This window comes from Tympanuchus pallidicinctus, unplaced genomic scaffold, assembly GCF_026119805.1.
Source record: "Tympanuchus pallidicinctus isolate F22 unplaced genomic scaffold, pur_lepc_1.0 scaffold8, whole genome shotgun sequence".
Classification (NCBI taxonomy): domain Eukaryota; kingdom Metazoa; phylum Chordata; class Aves; order Galliformes; family Phasianidae; genus Tympanuchus; species Tympanuchus pallidicinctus.
Window position 1 is genome coordinate 27,894,580 of NW_026294802.1, and position 12,361 is coordinate 27,906,940.

The following is a 12,361-nucleotide window of genomic DNA, read 5'->3' on the forward strand; positions in this document are numbered from 1 at the left end:
TTTGATAGAGCAAATTCTCAGCTACGAAACATTATTTTTCCACATAGTTACGAGCATTAGCTGTGCATTTTTACCAGTGATGAATAAGAGCCTGCATGCTGTGCTTGTAACAATTTGCACCAGCAGAGGTGCCCCACTATCACTGTTGCCATTGCTGAAATGCAGCACCCACCATCTCACTCTGCTCACAACAGCTGCTTCATCTCCATAAATGTTTAGCAAGTGCTGATGAACGTCAGTGGGTACCATTCTTTTTGGATGGAGGAATTCATTGACACCCCTTTGCTTCATATGTACTTCAGATGCCATTGTGTCAGACTGCTGCTCTGCTGCCATCTGTTGCACAGCAACAAAATGTAATGGAATATTGATGGGAAGATTCAACCAGTACTGCCATACCACCAATGTGCACCTCTGATGTTGTGGGCCAATATAATAAAATAGGAGGCATTGCCTTTGGGAGCAGCCCTCATATTTTTGATGTGAAGTGCCATTGGTATGTTCCTCAGCAGTGGAACTGAAGAGCATCTTGCATTTACCCTCTTGACATTGCAGTTCAACAGGAATGTGCCATGCCATGATACCTCTTCCAGCACTGGAAAACTGACTGGTTGGGGTGAGAGTCAAGTTACTATGTGTCAGTAGAGCCTTGCTTACTGCTCTTGGATGCCCACAACTATGAGCTGATCTGATTTGATCACCCTATTTGCATACCAAGCGAAACCAAGTAGAATTACTTGACATTTCTCATCACTTAAGATACTGTACATCAAAATTGCAATTAGCACAGGCCAGCTCATGTGGTGACAGAAATGACATTTGATTTGGTGTTTGGACCCCTTAGGAAAGACCAGAGGATGAATTCCATCAAATGCCTTGAGCCGCCAGAGGTGAACCTATAGCATTGAAGTAGGCACCAGAGTTGCTAATCCTTTTCGTAGAAAGTGCCAGGTGCTTGGAACTGCAATCCAAAAGACCCAGCACTGACTGTTCTTAAACTTCATCTACCTTTGAAGCTTATTTACCCCAAGATAATTACAGAGTCCCGGGCACACTTGCACTTCTCTTCCACACAGAAAAATATTGGTCACAGTGGAAGAAAACATGATTCTAGATGCCAACACCAATGACTTTTTATGCATTATAAATTTGGGGAAAGCATCTTCCCTGTGCACACAATTGCTGACTGGTGTGACCTTGTTCAGAGAGAAGAAAAGTTCTCTTCTGCATGGCTCACTAAGATAGAGCCACTGAGCTCACTGCTCACATGAGGTGCACCGGGGTCTGAGGTTCAGGCATCTGAGACCTGGGTATGTGCACCTGCACACCAGCAGACAGATCAGTGAGCAGAACCTGGCACACACTTGTATATACTGGATAAATCAGGCATGTACTAGAGTAGGCACTGGTTCTCTGAAAGCAAATGCTGTTTGTGGATTATAGGCCAGCAAAAGTTAGAGATTTCTCTAATGCTGACTTCAGTTTACTATATAGAGTTTTGGAAAGACTACAAAATGTTTAACCTCCTCAGTCTTTTGTACCGTTATTTTACTGATATGACTGAACTCTAGTCTTAGACATGAACCAGAAGAGGCTACAAAATTTTACTGAAAAAAAGACTAGGCACAGGTGGGAAGGAAGGGAGGAAAGATTTAGGTTGGATGTCAGGGGGAAGTTCTTTACAGAGAGAATGGTGAGGTGCTGGCACAGGCTGCCCACAGAGGTTGTGGACGCCCCGTCCCTGGAGGTGTTCAAGGTTGGATGGGGCCCTGTGCAGCCTGGACTAGTATTAAATGGGGAGGTTGGTGGCCCTGCATGTGGCAGCGGGGTTGGAGATTCATGATCCTTGATGTCCCTTCTAACCCTGGCCATTCTGTGCTAGGTTTCCACTTACTAAAAGTGTCTCACTGAGTATCATGGAGAGTTCTGTAAAACACAGATAACTGAACTCATATCTCTAAAGTCTCAAGCTGGCACTGTCAGGGCACCATCCTGTCTTAAAGAGTGGCTGTGTTGCAATAAATTTCAGAGCTGTTGCAAAGCAAACTACCAGACACACTACATGTTCATACTGCTTCTTAGATCTGAAATATTCTTTATTTAAAAGGTTAGCTAAGAAAATTAGAGCTCTTTAAGCACTCTGGTACGGTAAGCATGCTCCTCCCTGCTTTAAATGCAGCACAGTGGTAATGTAATTGGGACACTAACCAGCTTTTTTTGTTTCGATGTGTAATACTGACTATTTCTAGATTAACAAGAAGTCTTTCTGTGGTAAGCCTTAATGCTTGGCCGTTTTTTTTTTTGGAAAATGGACAGTCATAATTTTTAAAATGGTTTTATGGAACCTGTAATAGTCAGAAAGAAATACCTATGCACAGAGGTATTCATATACATGGCTTATGGGCATTCAGCACAGTTTTAATGAGACTGTACTGCAGAAAGTTATATTTACTTTTCCATGTATCTTTTTTTCCCTGTTTCCTTCTGTTGTCAGTTGTTGTGAACAAAAATGTCTCTCAGAGAAAATATCCTAAATTGCTGCCATTTTTATTATAATGCCCATTTGAATTATCCAGCAACCCACAACCACCACCATTAGAGCATTACTTATCTGCATGGCCCCAGCTTCACCATTCAGAGGAATGTCTGAAATTGACAAACAGCTATAAGCAAAGGATGCTGTTCCTGAGCTATTTGAATGATACAATGATAGCTATCTGCACGGTTAAAGTGAGATGTAATTCCTCCCACCTTTTTCTTTTTTTTTTTTTCTTTCCTTTTTTCAGATTCCAAATCTCATTTTGGATTCTGTTTCTTTTCCTGTTAAATCACAACTTTCTCAATTATAAAATATCTTGTCAATTAAATGTCTTCTCATTTATTAGAAGTCCACTTTAGATAGAGAAAATCACATGTTAATCTTCTATTTTGTAAGCAGAGCTTCTGTGTTTGTGCCTTATGAGTTTTTCAAGCCCCGGGTCGTTCTTTTAGCACTGCTTTGATTATTTTTCAGTTTGGAAAGAACTCTGACTGATTTTGTAGACAGTGATTACTGTCCTTTTATATGACACTCCTTTGCTTGTGTAGCAGAGGATCATGTTTATCACGTATAGCCCACCACATTTCAGCGGAGGACTAAATTAAATGTATCCCATATGCCAAAATAGATGTACGTCTGTGCGGCTCTCTTACCAAGCAAACTGACAACATCAAAAAAGGTAGACTTCTGGCAACATTCATTTTCTATATAATGATGATGTCTGACCTCCAGTTACCAAAGTAAATTCTTTCTCATGACAATCCTTTTCATGATTTTCCATTGGATCCAAGTCAGGCAAACCACCTATCCATTCCCAGGATGCTCATAAGACCACTTCTGAACACTGGCACAATAGCAGCATCTTCCCAGCCCTTTGGAATTCCCCAGCATTGTGGGATTTGGAAAAAATCAGCAGTAATGATTCATTGGGCTCATTGTTTAATTCTTTCAATATTCTTGGATGGAAGTTAGCACACCAGTTATTTAAGACATACTGCAAAGCTCATTAAATTTGGCTTATTTGTTCCCAACCATTTTAATGCCTTCCTTCTGGATTTTTTTCTTGCTATTGCTGTGTTTCTATTCTCAGTCTTGGCATAGGGGAAAACAAATCCCCTTGTTGATTCTACAGGTATCTATCAAGCATCTGTCAGGGTTTACTCATCTCCATATCAGGGATTTTGTTTTCCATTACCCTAAGCTATTTCAGGGAAGCTGCCCAGTACTTTTACTGAACTTTGGATGGACTCTGGGTAGTGATTTCAGTCTGGATAGGTAAATATCGCTTTCCCTGAATAGATGAGGATGGACATCCTATCTGTTTCTGCAGTTTAGCATTTAGTTAATGATTTCTGAGAGGAGGAATAAACTAGCTTTTTTGTAACACATAACCAAATGGCTTCTACTATTAGAAGAACTCTAAATTTCAGTTTTTAAAAGTAAATTCTTTTCCAGCATTTCTGAGAGTTATTATTTTAGAAATATCACATTAAACTAATTCAGGCTCAAAGTTATCATATCTCTAACGAAAAGATAATTAAAAAAGTCAGTATTGCTGATTTTGGATGGCATGTACCTAAAACAGCTATACTATTTTATAACTGGATTTAACTTACGCTGTTTCATTTCTTTTACTAATTAAGACAGAAATTAATGGCAGCTGGAAAACGTATGGGGATGTGTCACTGTATTCTTCCCTTGGTGCCTCTATCTGAGACTCTTGAAGACAAGATACTGGGCTACTTTTGGCAGTGGCAAAGGCTGAATTTCTATACTACTGCATATCTCTTTCTAAAAGATGCAAAATAAATGAGCTGACAGAAGAGCACACTGCTTCTATCTTTTCAAATGGCAGCAATTTATGAAGTATGTTTCAACACAGTTCAGCCCAGCTGGCAAACTCTACTTGATGTTGGAATTGCTACAGTGCTTCAGGTCAGGTTCCTGGCCTTGCTCAGATCTAAGAAAAGGCATATATGGTGTCTCCTGTGAGTTTTGTTCATCTGTGTATCTCTTTTGTATATTCTGACATCTCTTGCAGTGACACAGTTCTGAGAAATGGTCATCCCCAACTAAGGAGAACAATCCTAAGACAGCACAACTGATAAAACATCCATAGAAAGTTCTAAAAAAGATCAGAAAATTTTTGTTTTCCTTCTACTGTTGCTCATGTCTAAAAAGAACAGATTCATTCCTCAGAAAGAAGCAGATAAGTATGATGTTGTGACTGAACACAGTTAAGTATTTCCATTACATTTCTAGAACAAGATTTTTTTTCACTGTCTCAAAATTGCTTTGTGCTTGTATGTTTTCAGCATTGAAAGATACCTTGCCTGGCACCAAGCCTCTCCTCATTACCTACTGGAAAGGGAGGTGAATTCGAAACACCAAAAAATCTCTGTAATAATTGAACTGTGGCACTTAATAAAGAAAGCATCTTTTCAGTAGCCATTAGAAATTGTTGCAAACCTAACCAAGCTACTTCTCACAGTCTGCAGCAAGTAGTGACAGTAAAACAGGGGCAAGGGCTGCTTTTTGTCTTTGTCCAAGGTAAGATCTAGTTCAACAAATGCTGAACAAGCACCTGTAAAGTGCATTTCAAAATCTCGTACTATCAAAACTGTAGGAAAGAGATGAAGGGAAGATAGTAGTCTCATTGGGAAACAGCATAGATTTATATTAATTAACACTCATGCTGTATTCTAAGAGGATTAACATGACAGATTTTTCCTGAACAAATTACTGTTCGAGTCTTGCAAGGTGCAGAAATGCAGAAGAGTAAATGTTGTTATGGATCTTGGTATGGCTCAACATATAGCAGGAATAAGCAGTACAAGAGTAAAGCTCTTCTATTAAGAAATCAGAGATCTAATTCTTACACTGAATAAGCACTGTTACGTAGAACACTCAAACTTATGGTAAATATATTGGACAATATATAAAGGACATGTTGAACAGTATATTAAAGGAGAATGTATGTCCTTTTGTACAGACTGAGTTGTATATCACAGATATTAAAAACTCCCTAATCACTTGTGTTGCATTGTATTTAATCATTCCACAAGCTATTTGCTTACATGTATTGCAATATTCAATATCTGAGTGCAACTCAAAATTATCTGTCAACTATGAAAATATATTGAGGTATATCTACAGGAATAATTTCCTGCCATCGTGCATTTATCTTCCTTTGACTCAGCATTTTACTTCTGATCATTATTTTGCTGATTGTATTTGAGAAATGAGAACAAGGACTGCGTTATTATACTTAGAGAATGCCAATATGAATTTGGTCGTATCTACATATACATATATATAAATGTACATTTAAAGATGGGTAGTTCACCATCAATAATGCTACAACTCAATGAATTTTATGCTTGCCTGTTTTCCTTGAAAACAGGTTTAATTTCCTTATTTGCTACATTACATTCTGTAGTTAACAAAATCCCCAGACAGAAAATTGAAAATGAATTATACAGACAAACCTAGAAACCAGTGACAGAAATCTTTATTTTTGCAAATAAAAATTAGAAGTGTAGAAAACCTGAGAGGGTGAAAAATCCCCACAGTTGGGCCAGTTCTGCTGCTCCATGGTACCCATCTTGCCAAATTTGATGCCACATCACATTAACATTTATGAAATTGTGGTCTGTCTCTTTTATACCTACAGATATATACAGATAAATTTGCTTTTGTAATTTAAAATTTCTTTCTAAAAACCTGATCCTCCTCTCCCCTAATTGCCTGAAAAATAATTTTTCTCAGTCATTGATAAGGATAAGTGATGTCTGTGAAAAAGGTTGCGCTGACATAAGCAGAAATTGGATTCATAACTGCATCATGTCTCAGTATCACATCTGACAGCAATTCACTTCTAGGAGTATTTTTTGGAGAAACAATGTAGAAGATATATTATGTGTGTATATAAATATATATTTCCATATTTTTTTTCTAAAAAAGCTTGCTCTGAATTTAAAAAATATAGCTCCTGTTCAAGGAAGAATTGCTCACCTTAATTTGCTTGCTTCAATTTTGTTTCCTGTCAAACTGACCAAAGACAGACATGTACAAAACACATTCAGTGTATACACCTTTAGTTTACATAAATGTACAGTCAATATGTATTTCTATGATAAGAGCTTTCCTCGGTTTATATACGCACCTATACGTAGATAAAACAATTGCTTGATTGTTTTTGCTTATTAGATAAAACTAGTTCTGACAATATGGATATTAATCAAGAACTTACGCAGAGTCAATTAAAATTTGAGATGTGAGGTTGATATTTTTTAATGATTATTCTTGGGTCAATGCTACAGAAATTTATGAATTCATTGGTGGGTAATTACTGTGTTAATTATTAATTAATTAATGGATGATATCAGCATATATTTTTCAAAATGTTTTTGTGGAACTACTTTGTTAGACTAAGAATTTAAATGTTATTGTGTATTTTAATTATCTTTTTATATTTCAATCTGTCATGTTAATTAAAACTGTAATCACAGTAATATAAAAAGTAGGTCAAATGATATATTAAAAAAATGTGATGATCAGAGAGATCAAAGAAGAAAATATAAAGATACTCTCCTTAAGAAAGCAGGAGGGGAGTGTGCAAATCATAACTGTGCTGTATATTACATTTATTGCTACTTGGAAATTCAAATATAACACAGTCTGCTCCTGCTTCAGGGCCTAATTGCCTTTTAAAATGTGTGTGCCAAATTCTCAGAGGGTGTAAACTGGAATAACTCCAACTGACCTCAAGCAGTTGGAATGAAATCAGTGTGTATTTGATCTTGAGCTGGCTTCCATAAAAGAGATCTTAGATTGTTGTCAGTTAAGGATGTGGTCTAAAATTTACTATTTCTCTTTCCACTTATAAAAGGGGAGGATTCTATCTGCACCTTGCACAATTCAGTACTGTGACTCTACGTTTTCTAAGGACAACTAACTGCTCCATTCATGCAGCTGCCCATGGCCAGTGCTGCGAACAAGCTGCCTTGCTCTCAGTATGGCAGAGGCCAGTGCCCTACTAGAGGGATCCAGTGGTGTCCTTTTACCACATGGACAAGTACCTGCCCTCTGACTTACAGCACAGTGAACTCCTAGGCTGCATGCCAATATTAACCAGGAAATCCTATGTCGATTTACAGGATCAGATTCCAAAGTTACTTGCAGTAAGAGAAAGAATTCCACTTCCACGTTTGAAGAATCCTGTCACCAAATCACGGGTCTCAGACTAATCTTAAATTTGTTAAATTTCCTTCCTCTGTGTTTCAGTGTTGCAGCAAGATGAAACAACAAATGGTAAGTTATATACATTACATTTCCTAGTTTTGGCCTTTAAAGCGCTGCTTACACTTCTGATACTGGGATAAATTATCATCACTGATAACAGGAATTGGTTGATACGTACTGTGAAATGAAGCACCACAATCAAACAATCAATAACAAATTGTCCTCACTGTTTTGTCCTTCCTGTGCCATTGGCAAAGGACACAAATTGTGCAGCTCCAAATGTTGATGCCACAGCTTTTCTCCGAGAAGTACAATGAAGCAATGCTAAAGAACTAGAGGATAAATTACTTACTCCTGTTTGGAAATTCAAACAAACAAATAAACAAACAAACCCAAACTTAAGAACTGTGCTTAAAGGGACGTAAATATAATGCGGGCTGAATTCAGTGCCTATAGTCCTAAAGCAAGTGAAAAATGAAAGTGCGTATCGGAACTGTGCACTGCACTGAAATGAAGCGGCGAACAAACAGGCTGAACTTCCACTGACAAAAAGTAATTTCTGCATACTTGCTACTGCAGTACATGCAGAATGTGTAAGACTTAAATTAAAACCCTGCCTCAGGATCTGTAGAAATATAACACATTTAATAAAGTATAGCTTCATCTAAGTTAATTAAGTATAATTTTACTATCTGTATTGATCGCAAAACACGAAAAGCTCTTCCTGTGACTATTTGATAGCATAAACCAGTTCCTACTGAATACTGCTGGTAATAAATTACAGGTTCCAAGCAGTACGTGCAAGTTACAAGCTGAAAATTCTCTTTATCTGGCGTTCAGTAAGAGCAATGCAGCATCACTGATACACTGATAGTTTCTTGGATATCAGCATAGAACCTTCATTGTTCTTACTTGCACAAGTCTCCCTATTTTCATTTCTCTTTATCTTGATCCCCTCACCTTCTTCCCTACTGCCCCTTCACACCACAGATGCACAGCAGTGTCAAGGCTGCTCCCTGAAATTTGTGTTAAGATTTCAAGAATAACTGTCTGTCAGCACAATCCATTCTACAAGCAATGCAAGCTGCTCTAATTTAGTAAGGCATTTGCCATATAGTTTCTCTTCTTTTTGTTCCTCATTTTGTTATCATTGATAACAGAGCAAGAGGGGCAGTCTGGAGGGTGCCAAGATGACCCAGCCACACAGGGAAGTTCTTTGTTGTCCTTTAGCTTGGTGGCATCAAAGGGACAGAGACAAAGGCAGTGACAGCTTCAGATCCACCAGGGCTGTCATCTTGTACATTAGAAATCTTCTGCATTTGGATCTGATGTTTTTTTCTAGTAAATCAAAGCAACTGTGTGAAAGCTAGGGGTGAAAATGATTACAATTGCTTCCAATTGATTAACTTGATCAATATCTTCTCACTGTTTTTACTGTTGCACAGTCAATGACTGTGTCAGGACTTCCGTGCCTCCCTGCAAAGCCATGGAGCCACAGCTCTGAGTTATCAGCAAAGTCTGTCCCACAGTGATGGGATTTATGATGTGTCACAGCCATGTGCCACTGATAAACACTGTGTACTGAGCACAGGGCATATCCCAAACAGATTGCCTCTGCATGTGTGCACGTATGAAGTGAAGACACTGGCTTCACAATTCATGTGAAGAGACTGGATATCCAGGTCATGTGTCAGCCGGCACAGCACTGGAATTACACATGGGATGGGAAGTCATTTAACAGGGAAAGTCCTTGAAATGCTCGCTGATGGAGATAGCACAAGCTGATTTCCATCAGGAACAGCAGCTGTAAAACCTGCTGTGCAAAACACATAAAACTGCTGTTTAGCTGACATTAGAAGGATGTGTGTAGACAGTTTGAGACACTAGATAACACCTAGTTTTACTTTCGCTGTGCACATCTGTTGTAGGTATTTTTACTTTTCTTTCTTTGGAGGTTTCTAAGACTACGCTGATTCATCTTTGGGAAAGACTTTCAGCATTCTGTCCAAAGTGTGTTCAAGTAAATTAAGAGATGTTTTGGACTATATCTGCAGCACTGTAATGTTTACTGCTAGCTTATACAACAGTAAAAAGTGTAGAACCATTTTTCAGAGCTGGCCACAAAGTGCCTGTACCAGCACAAAAAGAAGGATGGTACACAACCCCAGGAGCCAATGCTCCCAGTTTTCAAAGACATAAATGACTGAAGAGCTCAGTCCCACCACTCAGAGCTGGCAGGGACAGTAACACCCGATTCTCACGAACAGTTTTAAATACCTCTTTGTAGGAAAACAGAGCAAACAGAAAGGGAAGTAAAAAGAAAATAGTAAATAAGAACAGATAATAGGTCATGTCTGGTTATTTAGATCTTCATTTTCAGTGGTCTTTTAGCACTTCTGCAATGCAAAGGGATTTCCACACACCTGATGGTGACTTTCACATAATACATCTTTTTTGCACTGTATCTGCAATCCTGCCTGCAGTATAGTATTAAAATGCATGATTAAATCACTTCTGCCTAAATAACTGATGTAATAATACTGTGGGCAATGTGAAAAAATGTGGACATTGGTTTCAATAAACTTTCCTGTAGCTGTATGGAGCTTTGAAGGTGTCTCTGTCACTGGGTTTTGTGAAACTGTAGGTCAAATAAACGCAATAAAACAGTCCTGTTTTTTTTTTTTTTTAAGTTTTGCTAAAAAGTCTATTCTGAGTTGCTGAAAAACAGCAAAGTACTGTAAGAATCACTTGGAGATTTGCTCTTCTATGGAGTGTTCCTGTGTTTAAAATTGAAATAAAAGCCTCATGTACGTGTGTGCATGGGTGAGTGTGCATATATTTATCTGTATACATACATATATATGTATCCATATATGTGTGGAAATAACTAGCTGGAAATGTTTGTAGCTAGACCTGAATCCAATCATTTTAAATAATTATTGGCTTTCTTCCTCACTCTTCACAGGTATATCAATTTATAAAATAAAACACTTTCAGGCACTGCTTTGAAGTGTTAGTGATCTCAAAATGATATGCTTACATTCAGATATTGTCTTCAAAAGTCCTAACTTACGTAATTCTATATACTTTCTAAAAAGCTTTTTTTGTTAATGCATTGCTCTAATTCACTACTCTATTAATACAAGTGTGCTAAATATATCATAGAATGACACAAATATAGAAAGACTCCACACAGGATTGAGTCTTGGGCTCAGTAATACTGATAAATATCTGCAATTATTTTGAATTTATAATGAAGAACTTTCCTTAATGGTGTTGTACAAGTCCATGCAGAGCAACTTGCTGATAATCTAGCAGCTGAAGCATAGATTTCTTTCTTGGTGGGAGTTCCATCATGTGTACTTTAAGAAAAAATTATGATGGGTCTCAAAGGCCTGGAAAAAAAATCATTTTGAAAGCAAAAGACCTTGCTCAAAACTAAACTTTTCAGGAGCTAGAACATTTCAAAGTACCACAATATTTTCTAAAATTTTTGGAGGAAAATGCATCTCAAAAATATGGCATAGTTTCAATATGTTGCTGCATTTCAATGATCAAAGGCTTTGGTTAAAGATAAATACCAGGCACAGTCATCAGGACCTCAAGAATGCTGCTTGCAGAGGTGTTGAACCTCATCTTGAGGAGTGGATCAGTCAGCTTAGGAGGTCAGAATTAGCAGAGCAGACCTGACCAGTTCTTTGGGGGTAATGAGATGCTAGTATTGCCAAACCACACATCAAGCATGTAGCATTTAATCTAAATCTCAGTCGATCTATCGTTAACCTTTATCAGATTTTTGAACCAGGCCTACTATAAAGGGATTACTAATACATTTTTCAATGTTAAAAAGCCCTAGAATTTGCATTTTTATGCTCCTGCTGTTGTTGTATTTAAAAGAGTGGATAGGCATTTCTAAGATGCATTTTAATCTCATGGGGTCAATGCTTTGATACAAGGATCTAGTAAAACCTTATTTTTACCATGTTTGCATTATTAGTCAAGTTACATTTTACAATAGCCCACCTTAACCGAGCCAGATAAACAAAATGCAGAATTCCCAGGTAAGCCAGGAGTAAAAATAATATAGCAATGCTTGGATGGGTAAAATAATTTTAATACGTGCAATCAATGCTCAGAAATGAGTATAAAAGGAGGGTGGAAACTACAGCGGCTGTTACTGCCTGCTTCAGAACTTAATATACAGTTCCCCTTCCACTGTCTATACTTCTAAGTATTATTAGACTGAATTGTATCATACATGGCTCTGAGCACCAAAGGCGCTCCCAGCACAATGTGTTTGAATTTGCCTTAAGAAGAGGTAATCAGTTACCTCAGATCTTCAAAGGGTTCATTTGTCTATACGTACTTGAAAGTGAATATAAATTGGAAGGCTGTTATAAAGCAACATCAGAATGACTGGATGGTGTGAAACAAATGGGGAGCTGACTGTGCACATGGAAAGCAAGATGTAGCAATGAAATACTTTCCTGCTGCCATCAATGATGAGAAACTGAAATTACATGATTTGGAAGAAAGGGTTACAAAGACAGTGGTTTCATATTTCAGGTGGAACATATG

The 12,361-nt window shown here is 37.8% G+C and overlaps 1 protein-coding gene across 1 annotated transcript in view; it reads right to left on the reverse strand.

Annotated features, from left to right (window-relative positions):
• Positions 1-12,361, reverse strand: part of LGR5 (leucine rich repeat containing G protein-coupled receptor 5) — an 85,686-nt gene that overhangs the window by 38,672 nt on the left and 34,653 nt on the right. The window lies entirely within an intron of this gene.